Here is a 27,452-nt window from a genome sequence, read left to right on the forward strand (position 1 = left end):
GCCATCAGAAGGTTCACCCAGTGGGAAGTAAAAGTTATGTACATACCTTCCCCGCCCATGTAAATATTTCCTTCCTGGGACCTTCCATTGTGGTGTGCCAATGGCCGAAAATTTTCTAAAGGCCTCCGAGTCCACCAGTTTATATGGCAGTAGTTGGCGGGCGAGCAGTTCTGACAAGCCAGCGGTCGGCACTCTGTGTAGCTGCAGTATTGCAGCAGAACCGTACACAAATGCTGCACAATACAAATGCACTATAATATACTTTCTATGTTAGAAAGTATATTATAAATATATTACACCCCTCAGTAAGTCACACCTATCGATAGTACACCTATACCAGTCCTTAAAAGGACTTTTGTGGCCCTATTAGCTAGTGTGGGGATGACGTGATGCATCACGCTTTCCCCTCCTCCCGCTGTTTGGCTCCCCTGCTAACCGCCGACTCCTGATGGGGCATCTCTGCTCTCCGGCGTTCCTGATGAGAGTGATCGTTGATCGATCCCTCTGGCCTGGCTGTCGGGTGTCTCTCCTTCCACCACCCGCTCCCTCCACCCGTCCTTCTCGTGATGCTTTCTGGTGGCTAGGGGGGCTGTTTCCTCCCCTCTGGATGGTTCTTGCTGCCGCGTCCTGAGTGCTTCGTCCTGATAGTAGAGCCTGGGCGACTGCTCCTTCTGCCGATCTCCTGCAGCCCCCTGTATGGTTCTTCGGCTCCTGCCGGTTCTCTTCATCATACACCCCGTGCCTCCCAGTTGGGCTGATTGAAGGCCTGAAAACGAAGTCTGGTGAGATTGTTCCTTCACTGTATTATTTTTCTCACTAACTAACTAACTGTTCATCTAACCATCTAGAGGACATTAATGCACTTTTTAAAATAATAGGGATGGGAGAGAAAGAGAGGAAGGGGAAAGGAGAAGGGGAAAAGAAAAAGAGGAAAAAAGGGAAAAAAAGAAGAAAAGGAAGGGGGAAAAAGGGAGGGAAAAAGAAATTTAAAAAAAGAGATGGAGATAATAAAAAAAAAGAAAAAGGAATGGCTCCAAAGGCCAGTAGGTGGTCTACGAACCTTTCTGGTCAGAAGTCTGCCACTAAAACCTATGAAGGACCCAAAATAGATCAATTCCTGAGGTCCTCGAGGGTTAATACAAGAGGCATGCAAAAGGATACAAACACTACTACAATTGGATTCACAAAAAGACCCCCGGTACCACCAAAGGGAGGAGGGTATAGAGAAAGAAGTCGTCCTCGATATCAATTCCTCCCCGCTAAAAGAGATATTAATGGTGGTTAAACAAAATGGGGACTTAATACAGGCCATTACACTCCAACTTGGGGGAATTTAAGTCGATGTGAGTTTGATTAGAGATGATCTGTCTAAAATCCGAGAAAGAGTTGATAAGGTGGAGAGCTCGATGGCTACTATACAGAATGATTCCCAAAAGTTTACGTAGAGATGTCCACTCTGAAGTCAGATTTCAATCTCCTTAAAAGAAAGGTGGTGGATCTGGAAGATAGATCACAGAAATATAATGTAAGAATCCTGGGGATTCCAGAGGGTGCAGAAGACAATAACCCTGTTCAATTTATACAGACGATGATTGCTGAAAAGTTTGGGAGGGAACTTTTTTCGTCCCAATTTTTATTAGAAAGAGCTCATCCTGTCCAAGGTGGTAAAATCATTCCGGGGAGACAACCACGGACATTTCTTGCTAAAATGCTCATTTCAAGAGATAGAGATATGGTATTAAGAAGGGCGAGGGAATGTCCTCCCATGTTATATGACGGAAACTTTTTTTCCCAGACTTTTCAAAAGAAGTTCAAGAAAAGAGACGTTCGTTTATTACTGTGAAAAAGACCTTAAGAGAAAGGGGCATTAAAATATTCACTTATTTTTCCGGACAAATTACGGATTATCTTCAATGATTCAACTCTCTTCTTTGATACGCCGGATATAGCCGAGGACTGGCTTGAACAAAATAATATGTGATATAAGTGTCTAGGGCTTTGAGGAGAACAAGAACTTGCAGGTGACGTTCTTTTTTTTTCTCCTTCTGGTTAAATAATGGGGATGTGCCGAGCGGGGGCGGGGTGGGGGGAAGGATGGTCATAGGTGAGAGATCTGCTGTATGTGCAGTGGATTATTCAGTTTGGGGGTGATTGGGAGGGACTGGGGTGGGATTGTCTGCGATGCGTCTAGTGCGGGGAAGGTTGGTACTTTTTGTAATTTTTTTTTTTTCTTCTTAACTTTTATGTTTAATGTCTATCAGAATTATTACTTGGAACGTTAGGGGTCTGGGAGATAAAAGAAAGAGACAAGCAGTTTTTGACTGGATGCGTATACATCTTCCAGCAATTGTATGTTTAACTGAAACACACCTCACCGGGGAGACCTCCAGGTTGGCCACCAGGGGATGGGCTGCACACACGTACCATTGTACTTTTTCCAGCCACTCCAGGGGCGTGACTGTTTTTGTCCATAGAAAGATAGAATTTTTGTTCGAGGCATCATGTGTTGACCAACAGGGGAGATTTGTATTTCTATATTGCAAGCTGGTGGGGAAGATGTATATTTTGGCCTTTGTCTACATTCCACCCCCTTTTTCCTTCTCAGTACTTAATTCCCTGTTAACATTTATGGACAAATGGCCAGAATGCCCTACACTGATTATCGTTGACTTCAATTGTGTAATTAATCCGGCGACAGATAGGGTTTCTATGGGTGTCGAAGGAGCGGTATCCATCCAGGGGTCTCCCTTGGCACGGTTCTGCTCTGAGGCTGGGTTTGAAGATGCGTGGGGAAGCTTGGGTCTGGGGAAAAGGGTCTTCCCATGTATTAGTAGACTAGGGAAATCCATGTCCAGAATAGATCATGCTCTGATCAACAAAAAATATGTACGACAGGTAAAACGAATGAAGTATGAAAATTGGTCTGTCTCGGACCACCTATCATTACTCCTTGAGTTTTGCCTGACCCATGATAAACAAACAGTAAGGCTTCCTTTTAGATTGAATCCTGTCACATAGAAAAAACAACAACCAGGCTCTGAGCGAGAAGCAGGGGAAGGGTCACCTCCTAGCTAATCCCTGACCTCTCTTCCTGCACTGCTCAGCCCACAGGCAGACCTTGGTGGTAGGAATGCTGTGTCCTCGTGCCTGGGCTAATACACCCCACCCCACCCAGTGAACCTGATGGGAGGCGGATCCAGCACGACTCCAAAACAAACACTAAACAAGTGCTGCTATTCTGGCCGACCTCCGCACATAGTCAGAGCCGGGCATGATAGAATCCTTACTGGCTTTCAATACTAAAGAATCATGATACAATACAAGGGGAAATCGATCAATTATGGGATTCCAATTATGGGTCAACTAAAATTCAGGTAGTATGGGATACTTTTAAGGCCTATATGAGGGGAATAATGGTTAGTAGTATTGCAAATCTGAGAAGGGAATATGGGGAAAATGAGGAAAATCTAAAAAAACAAGCCTCCCTAGCATCACAAACTTTTTACATAAAGCGGTCAGAGGAAAATGACCATACACGTCCAGCCTAACTCCCTCGGGCCCTCTACCACTAGTCAAATTACTGAGTTGGTAGATCAGGTAACAGGAAAGATTGGGGCATGGTAATGATTGTGGAATTCATTTAAAATGGGAAATTAGCAATATATCAGTTAATTCTTTTGGACCTGACTATTATCAAAGATTAAGGACAAATTGTCACAAAGATGTTTTTATTTTATTTTTTTTATAAAACTGATATGAACAGCTTCATAGAGAGAGGAAGCTGCCATCACTATCTATGGTTGAGTAACATGCCCAAAAATTAGTTCATGCAAGTTAGAAAAAAATTGCACACTAAAGGAAAATTATAATTTGCAAGAAGAAACTCTGAAAATATAAAAAATAAATATCAGGAAAATGTTTTGTAAAAAATGATACCTAATGGGTTAAATATCAAGCTGGATTTAAACTGCTTCATTTGAAGATGAAATAGTTGGACATGAGTGGAATCTAGACATATTTTATGAAAGGCCTTTTTAAAGTTTTATCTTGCAAGTATATTCAAAAAGGAAGATCCCTCTTTCCTGTTCCCTGATCTGTCAACATAGGTAATTTGCCTACAGAGGAGACGAGCTGAACATGTGTGATAGTGGATGAGTGAAGTTCAATTGGGACATCTGAGTTCAGGTAAAGAGCCTGAAGAAGGGGTATGACAAGTCTGAATGATGAGACCGGCATTGGATTTAGTCAAATAATCCAGTGTGTTGTTATGGCTTATTGGGCTATAGTCTAAGAAGGACAGACTAAGATCTGCTTCTGTGTGGTGAGAAAAAACACTCCTGGATAATATATTGGAATGCAGATAAGTACAGTAGTAGAAAAACCTTATGTTTTGCCAAGAGCAAAGTGTATTATTAAACATAAAGGGGGGGGGGTTGAATAGGAATGCTATTAACCCATTAACACCTTATGCAGTGCATGTTCGGCGGGATATGTGCCAGAATGCATTCCGCCATACATGCACAGCATTCATTTAAATGCTCCTCGGCCGGAATGTCCACCTGAATCTCCACTTATCTCACTGTGTCGTGGACCGAACAACTCTCGCTTGACGGCCAGGGACCAGTCAACTGTGGTCCAGGCCGCAAATCACTGTGAAGCATTTGTTCCTCACTGCAGATGAATCACAATGCATTTAAGTTGTATTTAAGCAATCGTGTTCCTGAAACTCCACTTATCTGCTGTATCCAGGACCAAACATCGATCGTGCATATGTGCAAACATTTCCCTCTGTAGTCCTATTCAGCTATCATTGTGATTGGTCCACAGTCAGGAACGGACCAATCACAATGAATTATGTAACAGAAAGCTATCTATCAGCTTAGATCCTCTCATTTCTGTGAGAGAATTGTTCGGAGCAAGAGCCAGAGACCTGTCAAAAAATAAATAAATGCCCCATCATCACCCCTCATTTGTCCCTACTAAGGTATATGATCTGTCACTGTGTTCTGTCAGTGATTTACCAATAGTTGACAGTACAGTACATCAGCACCCCCAATTACTCTTCAATAAACCCCCCAGTCCCTGTCATCCATATCAATGACCTGTTCCGGTCAGTAACCTGTCAGAAAGCTTTTTGTCTTAGCATTAGGAATTCATCAGGGTTAGTTAGGGATTTATTAGGGTTAGAACTCTAGTTTTAGGGTAATTATTGTAAAAAATATATATATATATTGGGGACCTCAGTACTTCATACCTCTGAACCTCTTATATCTGTGTCCAGTCCTTGTCACTGATTTTGCCAGCAGTGACACATTTCTGTCATCAGTGACTGATATAAAGGTCCACTGCTTTTGGAGCATTTGTCTTTCTTTTTTTTTTCTGAACAAAAATAATAATAATAATTAATTGGGGATCATTTAGCATATTGGGGAGAAAGCGTGTTTAGGTCCTAATCTTACTGTAAGGTATTCATCAGGGTTAGCACTCTATTTTTAGGATAGGTTAGCTAAACTAACATTTATTAGTAAAAATAAAAATAAAATTAAAAAAATATACAACATATTTCTTTGATATAATTTGAGAACCTTGTTTATTTTAGCTACTATATTTAGAGACTATGTCCTAATATATATATATATATATATATATATATTTACATATATATATAATTTGTAGGATACCGAATACATAAGCTGTTCTTTATCAGTACACTGACCTTTACACTGTGCACATACAGCAGTTTAACGCCTCATATGAAGTGTTTCCATATTCAGGAGAAAATGGGCAACAGATCGTAGGGGGAATTTATTCTGTTACCCCTTGTGAAAATGCAACATGTTTTGCCATATTCAGGAGGAACTGGATAACAAATTTTGTTACCCCTTGTGAAAATGAATAATTTAGGCCTAAAGCAAATTTTATTTTATTTTTTTTATAAAATTTTTCATTTTCATAGCCAGATATTTCTAAATTCTATGAATCGCTTTTTGGGTCAAAGTGCTCGCTACACACTTCGTAAAATTCCTTGAGGGGATGTAGTTTCCCAAATGGGGTCACTTCTTGGGGTTTTCCACTGTAGGGGTACCTCAGGGTGTCTTCAAATTTGACATGGCACCTGAAAATTATTCCAGCAAAATCTGCCCTCCAAAAACCATATGGTGGTCCTTGCCTTCTGAACCCTGCAGTGTGCCACATATGAAGTGTTGCCATATTCAGGAGAAAATGGATAACAAATTGTGGGGTAATTTACTCTGTTACCCCTTGTTAAAATAAATAATGTGGCCCTAAAGCAACATGCTATTGTAAAAAATGAAATTTTTCATTTTTATAGCCAAATATTCTATGAATCGCATGTTGGGTCAAAGTGCTCGCTACACTCCTTGAAAAATTCCTTGGTGTTGTAGTTTCCAAAATTGGGCCACTTTTTGAGGGTTTCCACTGTAGGGGTATTTCAGGGTCTTCTCAATTGCAACATGGCACCTGAAAATTATTCCAGTGAAATCTGCCCTCAAAAATCTATATCGTGCTCCATCTTTTCTAAGCTCTGCCTTACGCCAATATAGCAGTTGAAAACCACATAAGGGGTGTTTCTGTATACTGGAGAATCAGGGTATTAGATATTGAGTTTAGTTTGGCTGCTAACCCTTGCTATGTTACAGGTATGGCATACATATTAGGACATCCTCAGACATCATACACAACTCCCTCCTCCGTCAGGCAAAACTCAATCAGTCCTGCTCCCTCAGACCAAACTCCCTCGTCCGTCAGACTGAACTCCCTCCTCCATCAGCCCAAAATCCATTAGTCCTCCTCCCTCAGACCAACTCCCTTCTCCATTAGGCTAAACTCCCTCCTCCATCAGCCCAAACTCCTTCCTACCTCAGACATCAGCCAAAACTCCCTCCTCCCTCATCCAAAACTCCCTCCTCCTGCAGACATCAGCCAAAAAATCCCTCCCCCTAACGCAAAACTCCCTCATCCCTCAGTCATCAGTCAAGAAATACCTCATCCATCAGCCCTCAGCCCAAACTCCATCAACCGTCAAGTGTCAGCTCTCAGCCGTCAGGGGTCAGATATCAGTATTCATCCCTCAGCCTAAACTCCATCAGCCGTCAGCCATCAGGGGTCAGACATCAGGTGTCACCCTAAACTCCTTAAAAAAGTGGGTTTTGGAATTGCTCCAAAAATTTGAATGACATATTTAAAATGATGCCAACATAAAGTAGACATATGGGAAATGTAAAGTAATAATTATTTTGCAAGGTATCACTATCTATCTTAAAAGCAAATACATTCAAATTTGAAAATGACACATTTTTCCAAATCTTCTATACATTTTATTTTTATTTTTTAAATAAAGGTGAAACTCAAATTTATCACTAAAGTACAACATGTCAGAAGAAAACAATCTCAGAATGTCTTGGATAAATAAAACCATTCCAAAGTTATTACCACATAAAGTGACACATGTCAGATTTGCAAAAATCAGTCAGGTCACAAAGGTGTAAAATGGTCTGGTTAACTATTAATCTTCCTTCATTTCATCTGTGTTTACATATACTTTCAAAATAGAAAGTTAAAAAATCACTTCTAGTTATGTGTCAGGAATACAAATAAAGCTGCAAATGGAAGAATGGATTAAAGCTCTCCAGTGTTAAAATCAATTAATTCCCATATGAATTAGTAGTATCGACCAAACAACACTTAAAGTTGGATAAATCAAGTTTGAATTCCTGAGAGATTTTCTTTGAATAATTAATGTTCATAGCCAGGTATATGCAGTTTTTCATGGCTAATTTTTTATAGCCAAATACATGAATTCTAGAAACAGTAATTGGCAGGGAAGAATATAATTCATTTAGTGTGACTTAAGTTATTTAAAGATGTCTTATGTCTGCTCATGATCAAACTAGAATTACATAAAATACTTTTCTTTCTTTCTTTCTTTCCTTCTCTATTTCACTTCAGCCAATAGTGACCACAGTATCTAAGTGTATGAGAGGAAGAGAGTGCAGGGTGCCAATGCCTGAACATAGCAGCCTGGGGTACAATAAAAGACAATAGGTCTGCCCTCTGTATATACCTTATTAGGCTTTGCTATAGATGTTGCCTAAAAGAGAACCTGTCAGAATGGTATTGACAGCATAGCACAGTAGACTATGAAAGCAGTACAGTGTACAATGAGATTGTTCAAAGAATTAATCTATTGGTATGTCTGTTATACTGAATCAGAGTAAAGTTATCATGCTGTTTATGATGCAAAAAGGACCTCACAAAATACACAACAAAGAGCAACAGTAATATGGCAGTTTTTTTTTCCATTTCCCAAAAAGATTTAATAAAAGTTAATCAATGGTTATATGCATAGAAAAAAAGTGCCATTTAAAACGACAACTATACCCCCTAAAAACAAGCTCTCATGTCTATATCAACAGATAAAAATAAAAAGGTATAGCTGGGAAAAAAGAAAAAGAAAGGAAAAAAAATTGTCACTAAAGTCTGAAATGCATATGGGGGGAAGGGGTTAATAATAGTTAGATGTATGTGTTATTAAACCAGGGTTCATTGTATCAACTTGATTTTTTTGTGGCCCAGTGCTCTATGAATTTAGAGAAAATCTATTCTGAATTATTTAGTCAAACTTGCGCATGCAAATTAAGCCACTTATAACCATTAAAAAGGCAATCTACTTTGAGTGACGTGTGAACAAGTGTGGATTGGTGGGTCATGATATTTACTGGGCAATTTTCATTCTCAGCGTTCCTATCATTCATTTTCCAATAATTTTATGCTGACAAAGCATCATGTGGGTACGATAAAAAAAAAAAGAATGCACCTGTAACCTGACATATTTTGTGGCTTTTATATAGTAGTTATTAATTCTGCTTCCTGTCAATATATGATACATTTCTGTACAATGTTTCCAAAGGAGAAAAGAGTTCCATACAGGAAAGACTTATATTCCTGCAGGGCTGCATGGTTTGTTATAAGATACTGTCATGTCCTGCTCTGACTATGTACGGAGGTCAGCCAGAATAGCAGCACGTGTTTAGTGTTCTGTTTTGGAGCCGTGCTGGATCCGCCTCCCATCAGGTGCACTGGGTGGGGTCATTAGTTTAAATAGCACTCTGTCCCAGTGCTCTGAGCGGGTTATAGAAATCATTCTGGCCTTGGAAGCAAGGAGGGAAGGTTGTCTGTTCCACTCAGAAAAGATAAGTGTTGTTTCAGTTTTTGTTGTTTGCTCTCTTGGTTGTGTTGGTGTCATCTCTCCCATCCAGGTTACGTGTGAGCAGGCTGCTCCTATTCCCCTTTTCACCATCTCAGGGAATCTAGGGTGTTTTAGCCAAGGCACAAGGACACTTCATTCCTACCATCAAGGTTTGAATGTGGGCTGAGCAGAGCAGGGAGAGAAGTCAGTATTTGCTAGGAGATGACCCTTCCTCTGCTTCTCGCCCAGAGCCTGGTTTGCTGGTTTATCTGTATGTCTGAGATCCCGCCCGGCGTGACAGATACCTACTGTATAAAAATAATGGTTGTTCAGCTTTCAGGGAATCAGCTGGTGTTTGCTTATGTCAGGCGGGACATAAAAAGGTTGTTCACTGGAAAAAAAATGCTACATCCCCAAAGTTATTGAAGTGACAACAGAGAAAACTTCTTACAATATTGTAAACAAGAAAAGGTACAGCTAACATGAAATGTCAAATGTCATTTGAGAGAAATCATCAGCATTTGCACATAACAGATCTTGGTGGGGATAGCCTCCAGAGGTTACCTCTGCATGCTCCAATGAAGTCTCACAGGTAAAAGAATATATTTCAGAGCTACAGTAGATGTTACAACAGTAGTTAGGCACAGACAAGAACAGCAAGCTCTAAGGCTAGAACCCAGCCACTTTCACAATCTACTTTCAGTACAAGCCCTAGATAGCTAGACTGCAAATGGTCGACAGTCCCTAGACTATTTAAGAGCAGAGATGGACAAACAACAATAGACAGACAAACACAATACTAGAATCAGGCAAGCTATGTAGTACCAAACACGAGACAGAGTGTGGTCGGAAGACAAACTAAGATCAGAACCAGATGGACAAGGCAGAATCAATCGAAAGACAGAGAGTGGTCAGAAGACAAGCCGGGGTCAGAGGAACAAGCAATCCAATAAGCACAGGAACAATAAACCAGGAGTCAGAGACCATCACTGGCACTGGTGTATGATCTGGAAAGGGTTTAAATAGAGTGCCATGTCTATGGATCAGAACCTGATTGGCTCATAACTCAGTACTCTATTAGTCAGATAGACTAGAACACAGTAATAGAGCAGCTGAGCAATCAGCCAACTGCTAATCTCCCCCAGCACATGCCTGCTACAGGGAGGAACAGAGCATTAGATTGTGTTGCTAAGTATGTTGTTGCATCACCAAGGGCTCATCTCTCCAGATGCAACTGCCCCAAGGCTGAGGATTGCACCACTGGAACCCGGACAAGTACGTTTCTTACACCAGTCATCAGACCAGTGAAGATGCCTGACCCTGTCAATCAGATTATGAGGTGGAGGCTAGGGGAAAAGGTAAAGCAGTACTTCTCTCCAATGACTTCATTTGCATGAAAGTAATTATGCTGAATTGTTATATCCATTGACAGCAATAGAAGGCTCCGTCCAGACAAGAGGTAATCTGCATACTTTTTTTCTAGAAAGCATTACTTTGTAGCATTGTATGATTCCCTACATCAGCAATAGGGAGTTGAGGAGAACCAATACCTTCCAAGAATACATCTACAGTAGTGTTGATAGAGCATGCGCAGTGAAATTTAGTTGAAAAACTTGTCAGAGACCCAAAAGTCCTTTTAAGGAATATTGTTGTGTGTGGCAACAGTAATATATATTTTTAGCGCAACCTGCGCAAAATTTCTAAAACTTTACAGACCCAAAAGTCGATTTAAGGACTATTGTTTGTGGCGGCAATATCTATTTTAGTGCATCCTGCACTAAATAGCATGCAATAGTTAGGCTACTGCAAACAGCGACCATATCTGTGCTATATCTTGTGTGTAACGTGTGCGCATACAAAAAATATCAGTGACATCCAGTGTACTTTTTCTGTAGACAGTGTCCGCTGCAGACAGTGACATTACCTGGGCTGCATCTTCTATGTAACGTTTCCACATCCCAAATACCTGTGACATTCCCTGAATTTTTTTATTAGCCGCTGGTGATAGCATTGACATTATCTGCGGTATAACTCCTGTTTGACGTTTTCACATCCCAAATACCTATGACATTCCCTGTAATTTTTTATGAGCCGCTGCTGACATCAGCAACAATATCTGCGGTATTTCTCCTGTGTAAAGTTTCCACATCCCAAATACCTGTAACAATCCCTGTAATTTTTTATTAGCCACTGGTGACATCAGTGACATTAACTGCAGTATTTCTCCTGTGTAACGTTTCCACATCCAAAATACCTGTGACATTCCCTGTAATTTTTTATTAGCTGCTGGTGACATCAGCAACATTTCTGCGGTATTTCTCCTGTAAAACGTTTCCACATCCCAAATATCTATGAGAGATTCCCTGTAATTTTATATTAGCTGTTTTTGAAATCAGTGACATTATCTGCGTTATTTCTCCTGTGTAACGTTTCCACATCCAAAATACCTGTGACATTCCCTGTAATTTTTATTAGACGCTGGTGACATCAGCGACATTATCTGCAGTATTTCTCCTGTAAAACGTTTCCACATCCCAAATATCTGTGACATTGCCTATAAACTTTTATTAGACGCTGGTGACAGCATTGACATTATCTGCAGTATATCTCCTGTGTGATGTTTCCACATCTCAAATACATGTGACATTCCCTGCAATTTTATATTAGTCGCTGCTGACATCAGCAACATTATCTGAGTTATTTCTCCTGTGAAACGTTTCCACATCCCAAATACCTGTGGCATTCCCTGTAATTTTTTATTAGCCGCTGGTGAAAACATTGACATTATCTGTAGTATATTGTTAAAGATGTGTGAATTTTATTCTATATTTTGTATATCTAGGATTGTAATGAGTTAACTTTTTCTACTTCCAAGTGCCCACCCACCCCCCTTTTTGTTTCAAGACTGGAGAGGAGAGAGAGGGGGGCAAAGAGCTGTGCTGTGGGAAGTGTCTGATTTCTCATCTTTCTACAGGTGTCCCATAGAGTGTGGTGGAATGCGTAAGCCAATCATATGGCTTGATGATATGTATGTATTATTCACTGCCTATAGAGAAGCACCTCCTTGAAGTGTCACATATGACGTAGGCAGTATTCTTGTTAGAATAAACTCCATTACAAAATGGCGATGGTAACCAGATGTTTACATTAGTTCACATTCCAAAGTAGGACCCAGTGCGCAGAAGCCAGGGTGCTATCTCCTCTCTCTTATCTCTTCTTCCTTTTTGACCAATGAAACAATGTTTTAGTCTCAGTGAGGACTGCCCTCTTCTGAAGATGTATATACGCTTACCCCCATGTAATAAAAGTGAGAGATTGCTTTGACCAACTTCTATGTCAGTGTCTAGTCTCTCAGCCACGCGTGGATATTAACCCCTGGGGGGGGGGGGTACATTGATTTGGAACACCAGAGTGTATCTTAAGACGGGCCGCTGAGCTTGACAAGACGGGCGCCTGAGCTTGATGAACGGCAGAGGAGAGAGGATTGCAACCTCAAAGAAATGTGAGAAAACCTTTTATCTCATCTGCCTTTCTGTTAATTACTTCGTCATGCTCAGATAGCTCAGTCTGCTGTGAGGTGGTACCCATGTAAGTATAGTAGTCGGCTGTAATGCTGAAAGCTTTGAGTCTATAGAACCAATAGTCTGAAATTATAGATCCCTCTGGTGTGTATATGTTTTGTGTGTGTCTGTGATTTATGTGAGGAGTGAGTTGAGCACAGACGGTAAAACCACAGACAAAGGGAGGGGACAGTAACCTCCTGGTTGGGAAGGGGACGCTGTAGCGCCGAGGTGTGGGACAAAGTAAACTCCGGCTGACCTGGCCAGGGAGATGAGTGTGAGTCATATGACCTTTTGACCTAAGGGAAGACTGCGGAGACTACCTGACCCCAGGAAGATGGTAGATTTTCATGACCCTTTGACCTAAGGGAAGACTGCGGAGATATTCTCCACCTGACCTGACCCCAGGAAGATGCGACGGAGCCCGCCTGACCCCTGGTCTTGGGGAAGACGTGCGGGGAGTCCCAGCTGACTAGTCAGACGTGATAGTCAGATTTGAGCCAACCAGAGGGGAGGGTGAATCCTTTGTCTGCGGAGGAAAGGGTTAAAGGTGCTGATCACTCCTCTGTTTTGTGTGTGTGTCAGTCTGAAATACTGTTGTTTTGATATGGGTCAGTCCCAGTATTATGAAGAAGGAGAAAATACAGCCCCTAGCTAGTAGCGAGGGAAGAATTGAAAGTTAAAATGTGAAAAAGAATGTTAGAGAAAGTGTAGCCTCGGACAGAGGTCGCCCCCTGGCAACAGGGATGAAGATCTGTAAGAATCTGTGAAGTTAGAGCTTACAGACTGTGGGCATCAGAACTCCTGTGATTTTGAGGGGGGGAGAGAGTTCTAATGAGTGAGAAACAGAGCAGTGTCAGGATGTTAATTGATGGCATTAGCAAGAAAGAAAGAAAGTGCCCCAGTGTCTGCAATCATAACGACGCTTGTGTTAAATGTTCCGAAATGAACCTGTTAAGTTTTGTTACCCTAATAATATGTGTGTGTTTAACTAGGGAATATCCTAGAGATTACAGCAGTAAAAGATGGTCAGTTAATGGATAGGTGTTGTATCCAGTGTGAGCTACAGAGACTCACTTCCCCCACCTTAACAGAAACATTCCTGAGATAAAGGGAACAGGCGAAGAAAAAAGGGAGGAGGGAATGAGGGAATGATGCAGAGTAAGTGATGTGTAATATATTATACAAGACAAAGAATTGTTCAATAATTTTCTTTCTTCTTTCCCAAGCAGTGTACTGTGGGAATCCAGCTTTTAACAAAATGACTGTATGATTATAACATGTATATTGTCTTACAGCGACAGACCATCAGCAATTCTGTGTGTGGTGTGGCTATCTGTTTCCAGGAAAGCTGTGTTTGTCTGTGCTGCAAGTTTTGGGATGAAACAATGTGGGTTGGAAGACATAAATGATTCAGTGGAATGTGAATGGGTGTGGCTTTGAGTTGTAGTTGAGGCAAATATGTGTGAAGACTGATGGAGGTTTTTAGCAGAGCTGTGAATGCAATTCAGTTTTTATGTATGAGGGTGTGGTTATGAGCCGTTTGTGAAAATGAGTACATGAAAACATGAAAATATGAATGCATATGGAGTATGGTATTTTTATTTATTTATTTATTTAAAATAATATGCACATTGAGCATTTTATTTTATTTTTCTTGGAAGTTTTGGGGGTTTTATTGGTGCCAACAGCATTGATCAAGCTGTACATTTTTATTTATTTATTTTATTTTTAAATTGAAGTCAATGAAAAGTTTCTTATGGGCCCTTTGTGTGTTCATGTCTGTATTGTCAGATCTGTTTGTTTTAATGTTTGAAGTTACGTGTTACATGTTAAGTGTTGTGCTTCACATCAGAGCTCTGTTCTCATGAGCGGCTGGGACACTAATGACAGAAAGAAGGAGGACCACAGTGTCCGACTGAAGGGGGTGGACTTAGATGACTCAGAGCGGAGGGACGAGGATAGGGGTGGACGTTACAGACAGCGACAGCCCTTGTGCCCATCCCCTAGTTACAGACACTCCCATGGAAGATGAGAAGTCCTGTTTTGTTTTCCAGTCTATTAATTCTGTGATAGGAAAAGTTGGATATTTCTGTAAGCCAAAATGCAGAGTAACATCAAGCGGCATTGGGTGGTTCAGTGGTGCCAACCATAGGTATTGTTCCTTTGGCATTGCTTCAGCCCTGATGTCAAACGCCTCATTGAAGTGAGGGAAAAAGTAAGTCTGCCCCCTATAGTGGGCCTGCAGAGTCTGTGGGACCCAGATCCCAGAAGAGAGAGTGTTGTGCTGTGTTTCGTACTCCTCATCCACACCACACGAGAGGATTGTATTCTATGTTGACCATGCCCGGATCACTGTCCGTCCCCACAGACACCCATATTTTTTTGTCATAAGGAGAACACAAAGACAGAGGAAAAGGGGGGGGGGGGAGTTAGATCAAGATTAAGAAACAGGAAATCCAGTATCGGCTCTACTTTTAAACATTTTTAGCAGATTCAGTCTGGCCCAATGATATCCCTCACTCTGGGTGATAAAGAAGTAGTCCCGTTTTTGATTGATACCGGAGCAGCCAAGACAGTTGTGCACAGCAAACATGGCCTCCCCTGATTTACTCTCCAAGGACACTAGTCTTTGGGTAGAAGTGGATGGGAAAGTAGTATGCTCCTTTTTTTTTCAACAGAAACCATCCATATTAGGTTTGCCCCTAACCAAGATGCGCTTGCCCGTTTGCTGGTCAGTGGTAACACGCCTTGTTGCCTCCTAGGTGCAGATTTGTTTGAAAAAGTACATGCTGGTATCTCACATCAGGAGGACAGCTCTGTGACGCTTACAGGTGCCCTAAACGACCAAGAACTTTGTTTGTTGGCCATTAGTGATAAAATTCCCTGGTCCATGTTTGTATCAGTACTCCCAGAAGCTGAGAAAAGCAAACCACTCACCATTGGATGGTACATGACCTACATGCCGTTAATGAAGCCACAGTTTCTAACATAATAAACTCCATTACAAAATGGCGATGGTAACCAGATGTTTACATTAGTTCACATTCCATAGTAGGACCCAGTGCGCAGAAGCCAGGGTGCTTTCTTCCTTTTTGACCAATGAAACAATGTTTTAGCCTCAGTGAGGACTGCCCTCTTCTGAATATGTATATACGCTTACCCCCATGTAATAAAAGTGAGAGATTGCTTTGACCAACTTCTGTGTCAGTGTCTAGTCTCTCAGCCACGCGTGTATATTAACCCCTGAAGGGGGGGTACATTGATTTGGAACACCAGAGTGTATCTTAAATGCCCTAATTTAGGGTGGTTTTAACAACGTTTCTACATCCCAAATGCCTGTGACATTCCCTATAAATTTTTATTAGCCGCTGGTGAAATAAGCCACATTATCTGCGGTATATATCCTGTGTGAAGTTTCCACATCCCAAACACATGTGGCATTCCCTGTAATTTGTTATCAGCCGCTGGTGATAGCATTGAAATTATCTGCGCTATATCTCCTGTGTAATGTTTCCACATCCAAAATACCTGTGACATTCCCTGCAATTTTATATTAGCAGCTGCTGACATCAGCGACATTATCTGCGGTATTTCTCCTGTGTAACGTTTCCATATCCAAAATACCTGTGACATTTCCTGTAATTTCATATTAGCCGCTGGTAACATCAGCAACATTATCTGCGGTATTTCTCCTGTGTAACGTTTCCACATCCAAAATACCTCTGACATTTCCTGTAATTTCATATTCGCCACTGCTGACATCAGCGACATTATCTGCAGGATTTCTCCTGTGTAACATTTCCACATCCCAAATACCTGTGACATTCCCTGTAATTTTTTATTAGCCGCTGATGATAGTATTGACATTATCTGCAGTATATCTCCTGTGTGAAGTTTCAACATCCCAAACACCTGTGACATTCCCTGTAATTTCTTATTTGCCGCTGCTGACATCAGCAACATTATCTGCGGTATTTCTCCTGTGTAATGTTTCCATATCCAAAATACCTGTGACAAATCCTGTAATTTCATATTAGCCGCTGGTGACATCCGCGACATTATCTGCGGTATTTCTCCTGTGTAACGTTTCCACATCCAAAATGCCGCTGACATTTACTGTAATTTCATACTAGCCGCGGCTGACATCAGCGACATTATCTGCGGGATTTCTCCTGTGTAACATTTCCACATCCCAAATACCTGTGACATACCCTGTCATTTTTTATTAGCCGCTGATGATAGTATTGGCATTATCTGCGGTATATCTCCTGTGTGAAGTTTCAACATCCCAAACACCTGTGACATTCCCTGTAATTTCTTATTCGCCGTTGGTTACATCAGCGACATTATCTGCGGTATTTCATCTATGTAACATTTCCACATCCAAAATACCTGTGACATTCCCTGTAATTTTATATTAGTTGCTGCTGACATCAGCGACATAATCTGTGGTGTTTCTCCTGTGAAACGTTTCCACATCCCAAAAACCTGTGGCATTCCCTGTAATTTTTTATTAGATGCTGCAGACAGCATTGACATTATCTGTGGTATATCTCCTGTGTGACGTTTCCTCATCCCAAATACCTGTAACATTCCCTATAAATTTTTATTAGCCACTGGTGACATTTGTGTAAATATCTGTTGTATTTCTCCTGTGCAATGTTTTCACTTGCCAAATACCTGTGACACTCCCTGCAATTTTTTTATTAGCCGCTGGTGAAATCAGCAACATTATCTGCGGTATTTGTCCTGTGTAAGTTTCCACATCCCAAATACCTATGACATTCCCTGTAATTTTTTATTAGCCACTGATGATAGTATTGACATTATCTACAGTATATCTCCTGTGTGAAGTTTCCACATCCTAAACACCTGTGACATTCCATGTAATTTTTTATTAGCTGCTGGTGACATCAGCAACATTGTCTGTGGTATTTCTCCTGTGTAACGTTTCCACATCCAAAATACCTGTGACATTCCCTATATTTTTTTATTAGCCTTTGGTGATATCAGCGACATTATCTGCAGTATTTCTGCTGTGTAACGTTTCCACATCCCAAATACCTGTAACTTACCGGTACCTGTAATTTTTTTATTAGCCACTGCTGACATCAGTGACATAATCTGGGGTTCTTCTCCTGCGTGACGTTTTCACATCCCAAATAACTTTTTTAAAAGTTTTTGCGCATACAAATCATATGCTACTGTATGTGCAACATACTTTCTAACATATATAACATTTAACATGAAGAAGGCAAGCAGTAAGGGAAGTGGCCGTAATGCTGATGGTGCACGCAGAGGTCGTGGCCCTGGGCGCGTTGAAACTTTGCCTGCTGCCAGAGCAGAAGAAAAACAATCATCCACGATTCCTAGCTTCATATCCCAGTTTGCAGGGCGGCGCAGGACAATGCTCTCGAAGTCAGACCAGTGCAACTAGGTGGTCAGTTGGATTGCAGCAGATAATGCTTCCAATCGGTTACGCACCACCCTGTCTTCCACCAATTCCAGTCTCAGTAGCAAAGAGTCTGGTCCACACAATCCTCACCCTGATCCTCCTTCCTCCCACTATGGAAAGTCTTGCCAAACAAGTGATCTCACACTCGGTTATTTCGAGGAGCTCTTTTCAGTGCCATTTGGGCCTCTCGACAAGCCCGCTTGAAGAGGGATATGAGATCTCCCAAACTCTTGAGCTTCCACAGTCACAAGAAGATAATGGTGGAGAACGGCAATTAGTGTTTCACGAGCTGTATGATGATGATGAGACACAGTTGCCAATAAGTCAACAGCAATTAATGTCTCATGAGGTTGATGAAGAGGATGAGACACAGTGATTAACTGAGGTTGTTATTAGGTCAACAATTCAGGAGGATGAGCTGAGTGAGGAAGTGGAAGAGGAGGTGGTGGACGATGAAGTCACTGACCAAACCTGGGAAGGTGACATGCCGAGCAAGGACAGCAGTACAAAGGGGGAGGCAGCACCGCAACAGGCTGAAAGAGGCAGTGAGGTGGCAAAATGGAGAAGGCGGGCCACACCAAACAGGCCTGCAACTGTTCTCCGGAGCAGACCCTTGCGGAAATATCCCTTGCCAAGGGGTAGGTGTTTCGCAGTCTGGCGCTTTCTTGAGCAAAGTGCAGATGATAAAAGAATTGTAATTTGCAACCTGTGCCATACAAAAATGAGCAGGGGAGTGAACACTAGCAACCTCACCATCACCACCACCAGCATGATCCGCCACATGGCATCAAAGCACCGTAATAAGTGGGACGAACGCCTCAGTCCACAATCTGCGTCTGCGGGTCACACCACTGCCTCCTCTTCCACTGTGTTACTTGCTGGCCAATCCCCTGTCGAAGGCGCGGGCCCAGATGCCTCCCACCCTGCACATGGACCTTCGCAAGCACAATCAGCGACCACATCCACATCCGTATCCCAGCGCATCGTACAAATGTCCTTACCCCAGGCATTTGAATGCAAGCAAAAATACCCAGCTACCCACCAACAGGTCATAGCACTAAACTTTCCTAATTACTGGCCCTGAAAATGTTGCCATTTAGGGTTGTGGACACTAAGGCCTTCCGCCGCCTGATTTGGTCGGCCGTCCCTCGTTAAGCAGTCTCCAGCGGCCACTATTTTCCACTGTGTGCATTGCCCGCCCTACACTATTATGTTTCCTGTAATATCACCAGTACCCTGACCAACGCAGTTACTGGGAAGGTCCATTTAACCACTGACACATGGACAAGTGCTTTCGGCCAAGGATGCTACATTTCCCTGATGGCTTACTGGGTGGATGTTGTGGAGGCCTGGACGAAAGTCGTACCCTGTGATGGCAGAAGTGCCACCGACACCAAGAATTGCGGTCTCTAATAGAGACGGCCTTGCGGTTCACCCGGCGGTCATTTTGCAGTGAACTTTGCGTGTTTGCGATTTGCCGAACATGCGAAAATATGGAGATATTCGCCCCTGCCATATTCTTTTACATTGTGAAGAACTTTGACTCATGACACATCCATCAGGTGGTACAGGACAGCCAATTGAGACGTTTCAGCACATGGACATACCCCCTACCTTATAAATAAACCTGATCTGGCCGCCATTTTACATTCAGTGTTTTGCCAGTGTAGGTAGAGGTTGCTGTGTGGAGCAGGGACAGGCTTTTAGGGCCACCAAATGCTAGCTAATAGGGCCACAAAAGTCCTTTTAAGGACTTGCATAGGTGTGCTATTGATAGGTGTGATACACAGAGGGGTGCAATATACTTTTATAAAGAGTCAAAAACACATAGATCTATATAGTGATCACCTGGAAGTCAGGGGCCTAGGGGCATTTTTATATAGGATAAGGTTCTGGATGGGGTCGCTCTTATCAGGGCGGGTGGTCTGTGGTTAGGCTATCAGGGCCAGAATAGCAACCCTTGTAGGGCAATATCAGGGACATGTCCTTCAATACCACATCATCATCTAGCCCAGGGATAGATGTTCTTTGCTTTCCCTCAGGGATTCATGGATGTGCACTGGAACCCCCCGGATTGTGGTAGGACATATGGTTTCTGATTTGGTGCCGCCGAGCACCTGATTTAGTGCCACCGAGCACTTGTTATTGCCTACCACATCTATGCTTTTTGCTTAACGTTAATAATTTAATTTATTTTCATTTTGAGGGATATCTTTTTAATTCACACGTCCACAAAATGGGTCTGCATCCGTTCCGCAATTTTGGGGAATGGGTGCAGACCCATTCATTTTCAATGGGGCCGGAATGTGCTGTCCGCATCCGCAATTGCGGATCCGCACTTCCACATCCGTGCTTCCGTTTCCGCAAAAAAAAAATAGAACATGTCCTATTCTTGTCCGCAATTGCCGATGAGATTAGGCATTTTCTATTATAGTGCCAGTGATGTGCTGTCCGCAAATTTGAGGAATGCACACTACCTGTGTCTGTGTTTTGCGGATCCGCAAAACACTTACAGACGTGTGAATGGACCCTCACAGTAACATTATGAAAGGTTATGTTTTATGAAATGGATTGCCTTCCTTGTACAATGTTATAATATACTTTCTATGTTATAAAGTATATTATAGTGCATTTGTATTGTGCAGCAGTTGTATTGTGCAGGTACATAGAGGGACAAGCGTTATTAGAACAAATAATTTCTACAGGTGTGAGATACCAGTCGCCCCCCAAAAAAAATCTGATTGAAGCGGGGTGTTATATACCAATATTCTTTCTTTATAGTGCATTTGGGTACTGTATAGTGCATTTGCGCATGCGCGTACGCAATGATTATATTGCCGATATTTCGCATTTAAAAAAATGATAAATGGAGATCGCAAATTCAAATAATACATCTGGTATGTCTCTCCATGTTGTGGGACTATGTGTGCACTTCTAGTAATTATTTCTTGGCTGCAAATGAATGTGACCGGCTGCAAACTTGAGGTTCGCGAACCATCCCGGCAGATGTTCATCCATCACTAGTCCCTAATTCCATCAGGGTTTCCGCCACCACCTACGTAAGTAGCTCCAACCTGCACTTCTCATCCGCCTCCTCCTCCACTTCCACTTCAGAATTATCTTCTTGCAGCACAAGTCAGCCATCAGTCGGTAGCTGGAAGCAGTGTAGCACTGCAGTGGGGAAGCGTCAACAGGCCGTGCTTAAGCTGATCTGCTTAGGTGACAAATAGCACACCACTGCAGAGCTATGGCAGGGGAAAAGAGACCAGACTGACCTGTGGGTCTCGCCACTCAACCTAGAACCAGGCATGGTTGTGTCTGATAATGGCCGTAACTTGTGGCGGCTTTGGAGCTTGGAAAGCTCACACACATCCCATGCCTAGCCCACGTCTTCAACTTAGTGGTTCAGCAGATTCTCAAAACCTACCCCGATTTGCCTGAGCTACTGTTGAAAGTATGCCGTGAGTGTGCCCATTTCCGCAAGTCATCGAATGCTTCTGCTGGTCTGTCAATGATGCAGCAACTCTTAGAATTGCCACCTCATCGACTGTTGTGTGACGTGATCACACGCTGGAACTCGATGTTTCACATGTTGGCCAGGCTTTGTGGGCAGCAGAGGGCAGTAGTGAAATATCAGCTGTAGCATGGTCGTCACCTTTCCAGTCAGCTTCCACTATTCACAAGCGAGGAGTGAGAATGGATGTTTGACCTCTGTGAGGTTTTAAGAAACTTTGAGGAATCAACACAGATGTTGATCGGCGATAACGCTATTATCAGTGTCACCATCCCACTTCTGTGTCTACTCAAATGCTCGCTGCTCACAATTAAGGATGACACTTTGCATGTGAAAGAGGTGTAAATAGGGGAAGCCATTACACAGGGTGATAGCCAGACCACCCTCAGTTCGTCTTCTTATCACAAATTGGATGATGAAGGAGGAGGAGCAGGAGACGGTAAAGAGGGTAAAACCCATGGAAGTTTAATTCCATCTGTTTAGCGTGGGTGGGCAGAAGAGGAAGAAGAGGATGAGGAGATTGAGAGTCATCCCTCTGATGAGGACAGTGAAGTCTTCTCTGTTGGGACTCTGGCACACATGGCTGACTGTATGTTATGCTGCCTTTCCCGTGACCCTCGGGTTATGTGGATTTTGGCCAACACCGATTACTGGTTGTTCACCCATCTCTCATTCCTGTGGTGGAGAGAACTAGTAAAATGGTGCAATACCAGAAGGTCCTTGTAGAAAAATTGTTCCAAAAATTTCCAGCTGACAACGCTGGCGGTAGAGCCCGTAGATCTTTGAACAACAGAAGAGGGGAAACGAAGGGAATACACAGCAGTTCAAACATAGGTAGGGCAACACTCTCCAAGGCCTGGGACAGTTTCATGACACCCCGCCTGCACCCTCACCCTGATGCGTGGCCTACTGTCTCAAGGATGGAAAAATTTTGGGATATGGTGGAGTATATAACAGACCGTTTCAGCGTCCTCAGTGGTCCCCCTCTGCCTTACAACTATTGGGTGTCCAAGCTGGACACGTGGCACGAACTGGCGCTCTACGCCTTGGAGGTGCTGGCCTGCCCTTCCACCATCATTTTGCCAGAGCGGGTATTTAGTGCTGCTGGGGGCATAATAACTGATAAGCGCATTCACCTGTCAACTGAAAATGGTGACAGTTTGACTGTCTACTCCACCAGAGCAAAGCGGCTGAATATAAAAGCAATTTTATGTGTCTTTATAATGTACTGAATACACTGTATTCCCATGCACCCCTTCCAACACAATTAAGGGTATATGGTTCAATGTTACTTTTCTTGTCCTCCTCCTCTTCCATCATATCAACATTCTTATTAGTCTGCCCTCGCTCCTAAGGTTCTAGAGGGTCGGCTCACCTGCAGACCCTCGCATATAATCTTTTAGAGGGCCAGCTCACCTGTAGGCCCTTGCATATAATGTTTTAGAGGGTCAGCTCACCACCAGGCCCTCACGTACAATCTTTTAGAGGGTCAGCTCACCTGCAGGCCCTCGCACATAATGTTTTAGAGGGTCAGCTCACCAGTAGGCCCTCAACCATAATGTTTTACAGGGTCAGCTCACCAGCAGGCCCTCACCTACAATCTTTTAAAGGGTTAGCTCCACCAGCAGGCCCTCGCCTACAATCTTTTAGAGGGCTAGCTCACCTGTAGGCCCTTGCATATAATGTTTTAGAGGTTCAGCTCACCAGCTGTAATTTTTGACCGCACTTGCACTGTATATACAAGTAAATATACAGGAAAGAATGTTTCCTAACAATTTTTCATCTAAAATCGGTTTTCTTTGGTTTTGTGCGTATTATTGTCAGACTCTAAAAGTGGCATACTACTTGGACAACATTGTTCCCAGCAGCAACCTGAAAGTCCAAAATGCATCCAGACATCCTCCCCATGCTGTTCCCGAACCATTTCAGTGGTGTTTCCATCAATTTTGGACCTTTTCCTATGAACCAGACACCCTCCCCTCTTCAGAGCAGGGGGTGCCTGGTTTAATGCTCAGTTTCTCCCACTGACTTCCATAGAGCACCCAAGCATCCTGAGGTGTTCAATCCGAGCACCCAAACACTAATCTATCGTAGTGCTAGGTTGTTTTTTTATGCATGTTTTTGACTACTATAAACTATTGAAAATTAATGAAGGGGGTCCATTAACCAGTCCATTGATCAGTGTAACTTTTACAGTTACATAGGGAAAGGTGTTGGTGACCAAGCAAGCATTTTTATACTTGCATAAATGCTATTAGGTGAATGTTTGCTCATGTTTCAGCTGATTGTCATCACGTTTACAGTGCTGGTATGAAAATTTGCTCTCAATAATTGGTATATAGAAAATCAATTGTTCCAATGACTGGTAAGCAGGTTTAAGAAGAGTCAAATAGCGGAATCTGCAAAATTGTGAATGGATTTATTTACCTTCATTTTTTACTACAAAGGCTGCTATGGTTACTGGTTTATTCTAAAATAGAACAGATTTAAATAATGTTAATATGCTCATTTCTCTGCATTGTAAGTTTGTAACAACAAATAAATAGCTAACCTTCAAATTTCTTTTAGTATAAAAGGTGCATGCAAAACTGTGAGGCAACAGATATGTATCAGCTAAAAGTATACCACTTCCATGTGAAACAAATGAATGAGCCATGTAACACTGTAGAATTAATAGATTCACAAGAATAAGCCATCTCCCGATGCACAGAACTGTATCTTTAAAAGGTTGAAAGTTATTTCTGTATGCAGGGGACCAGATTTTACATCTAAAATAATGGAACTGCAATATGTGTTACTTGAGAACAAAGGGACCAGAACTGTTAACATCTGATTTTGGCTCAGTATACCACTTTATTTAGACATCAGAAACACATTGTTTTCTATGTAACTATGTTCCATTTTCTCCATGTACACATCTAAATAAAAACAAATAATGTAATTTCTATAGCCATACCTGCACTTTTCAAAGTCCTGCATGGTTTAACAGCACGATTAAGTGGTACTTTCTGAAGGAATAAACAAAAATACTTAGCAGGCGCCTACATCAAGAATAAAAGCAGCTCTGTTAATTGCTGTTTATAAGGAATCCAGCAATAAAGCAGTATCTTTGTTTCTAATGTGCTGCATATTTTGACCCATAAAGTGCACACAAAATCAAATCATATCACAAGGTTAAGATTCAATGTATTTTATACGATTACTGTTTAGATTAGTGAACTGTAATACAATCTGCAAAATATTGGCAGCCCCAACAGCTGTTCCAAATTGGGCAAACAAAAAAATTGGACCAGACCACAATCAAAGCATTAAAGAATATGATGAAGCCTCAAAAACACAAGTGGGTAAGCCAATCTGAATTCAGAGAAGAGATGTGAGCCATAATGTGAAAACGGTGTCCAGCAGCTAGATGGTGTTGGTGTGCCATGGAAGATAGCCACTGTTGAGAAAGTGGTGCTTAATATAAATGCCTGGCAGGATTCATGACAGGCAAAGCATGGGAGAAGCCTGCCTGAGGGGGTGGTGATGACATACCATGACCTGGATAAATGAGAACCTTCACAGACATGAGTACAATAAAGGAATGGATCAACTTGCAGGATGACAGGCCAAACTGGATGGACAAATGTCTTTTTTCGGCCTTATGTACTATGTTACTATGTAACATGCTAGCATAGCCTCACCGAATAGAGGTGCAGGTGAGAACAGAGTCCTGCTGAAGTGGTTGTGAGGGACATTTATTAAAGTGTTTTCACCACTATTGCGATGTAAAAAAATAAAAAAAATATGGCTCATGTCTTAATTGATCAACAATTTGCAACTTTTCAATTGTCTTATCACTTTTTAAAAGTGTCCAGAAAAGTGTAAGGGATTAAATGGGAGGACCTGGCCTCCAGAGCCAGCCAGATTTACTGTCATCTACGCCAGCAACTGTTGTTAATGATAGTCCCAATCTATGCAAACTCTTAGCTGGCGTAGATTTGGTGGACCACAGACCACCTGGAATTCTGCTAAATATATTCAAAGGCCTCCAAAACTGAGCTGTATGGATCAGTGGCAGAAGTGTGCCACTGTGCCAAGTGACCCATTTGACTATGGACCAAACCCTATGGGCATTATTCCAATGATGCCTTTGTTTTCACCTTTTAACCCCTATAAAGGGATCTGGTCTTCGCTGCAAGGGGGCAACTGGACCGCTACCTCCTTGGATGGTCCTCAGTACACTTGGCAGCTGACCTATAAGAAAATTGAGAGGCAAGGCACCAGCAATCCAGGCATCCAATGTAACACATTGTTCAGACACAAGACCAGAATATAGGATCACAGACAGACATAGCTGATAGCCTGGAATCCATGCAAAAAAGGATACACGGAGCAAGGTGAACATAGACAGATCATAAAATGATCAGCAAAATACAAGCTTGCCTGGAACCCATGCAGAATAAAGAGCATGGCATTCATAGACAGGCATACAAACATGCCTGGAACCCATGCAAAACATAGAACATGGCTTTCATAAATATGACATATATACATTACACCAAAGAAACATGGTTTAATAGCCTAGAACACATACAGGTTAGGCTCCAGGGAGCATGGTGTTTACAGACAGACTTGCAAACATACCTGGAACCCATGTGGGACAGGAATACAGGGAACATGGTGATCACAGACAGATCAAGACAAAAATATATTAATGAATAACCAGTCTGTCCACACAATTCAGGGTAGAGTAACAAAGACACAGGTCAGAAGAGTAAACACCCTGCACTCAGCATTCCCGGAGAGAGATTGAACTCCCAGGCATATCGCACACAGGTCTAAATAGCAGGGTGATTAAGGCACCTGACCACCTGATATTCAAACAGACTCAGGGAAGCATTGACCCTAAATAGACACGGGGAACACACAATTCACAGAGCACAGTTTACACACTATAGAAGACTGCAGCCAGCACACACCACACAAGCAACCAGCATACACGGGAACATCAACTGCAGCCAGTACACAAGAGCGTATGCAGCCAGCCTACACGGTAACGAGTGTTACAGTGAGCAGCACTGCAATACAGACACAAAGAGCTGAATATTCACAGAGCACAGTTCTCACATGCTATAGAAGACCACAGCCAGCAAGCACCACACAAGCAACCAGCATCAACAACCACTAGTACACAAGAATGCACGCAGCCAGCCTACACAGCAGCATGTGTCACAGTGAACCACACTGTGACAGTATGACAATACCTCCAACTTGTGGTGTCTTTATTATCTGCTAGATAAGCTAAAGTAATATTAGTATTGCCATGGCAACTGCTGGGAGTCACATGCACCCAATAGCAACAAGTGACACCCAAAGCTACTGGTTGCAGAACACTTGTATTGTTCATAATAATATAAAACGTAAAACAATGGATTACAAAAGGAAATGAGCTAAATACAAAGAAAACTAACATTTCTTTCAGCTCTAGCCCTGATAATTCAATCGCATTTTAGTTACATATTTTTTTTTAAATGAATAATGAAATTGTGAAAAGCTTTACTTTCCTCTAGTATAATAGTACAGATTAAAACTTTATTTGGAATTTCTTATAATTAGAAAACACAATTTTCTATTACAACGAACAGTTTGTTTCCATGGAAATCCTCCTCCTACACAATGTTCTAAAGCGAAATACAAATGGGAAAATTGTTTTTTTTATATATTTTTTTT

General features: G+C 42.1%; 1 protein-coding gene across 1 annotated transcript in view; it reads right to left on the reverse strand.

The window, feature by feature from the left end:
• Positions 1–27,452, reverse strand: part of CSMD1 (CUB and Sushi multiple domains 1) — a 2,061,198-nt gene that overhangs the window by 1,152,394 nt on the left and 881,352 nt on the right. The window lies entirely within an intron of this gene.

This window comes from Bufo gargarizans, chromosome 4, assembly GCF_014858855.1.
Source record: "Bufo gargarizans isolate SCDJY-AF-19 chromosome 4, ASM1485885v1, whole genome shotgun sequence".
NCBI lineage: Eukaryota > Metazoa > Chordata > Amphibia > Anura > Bufonidae > Bufo > Bufo gargarizans.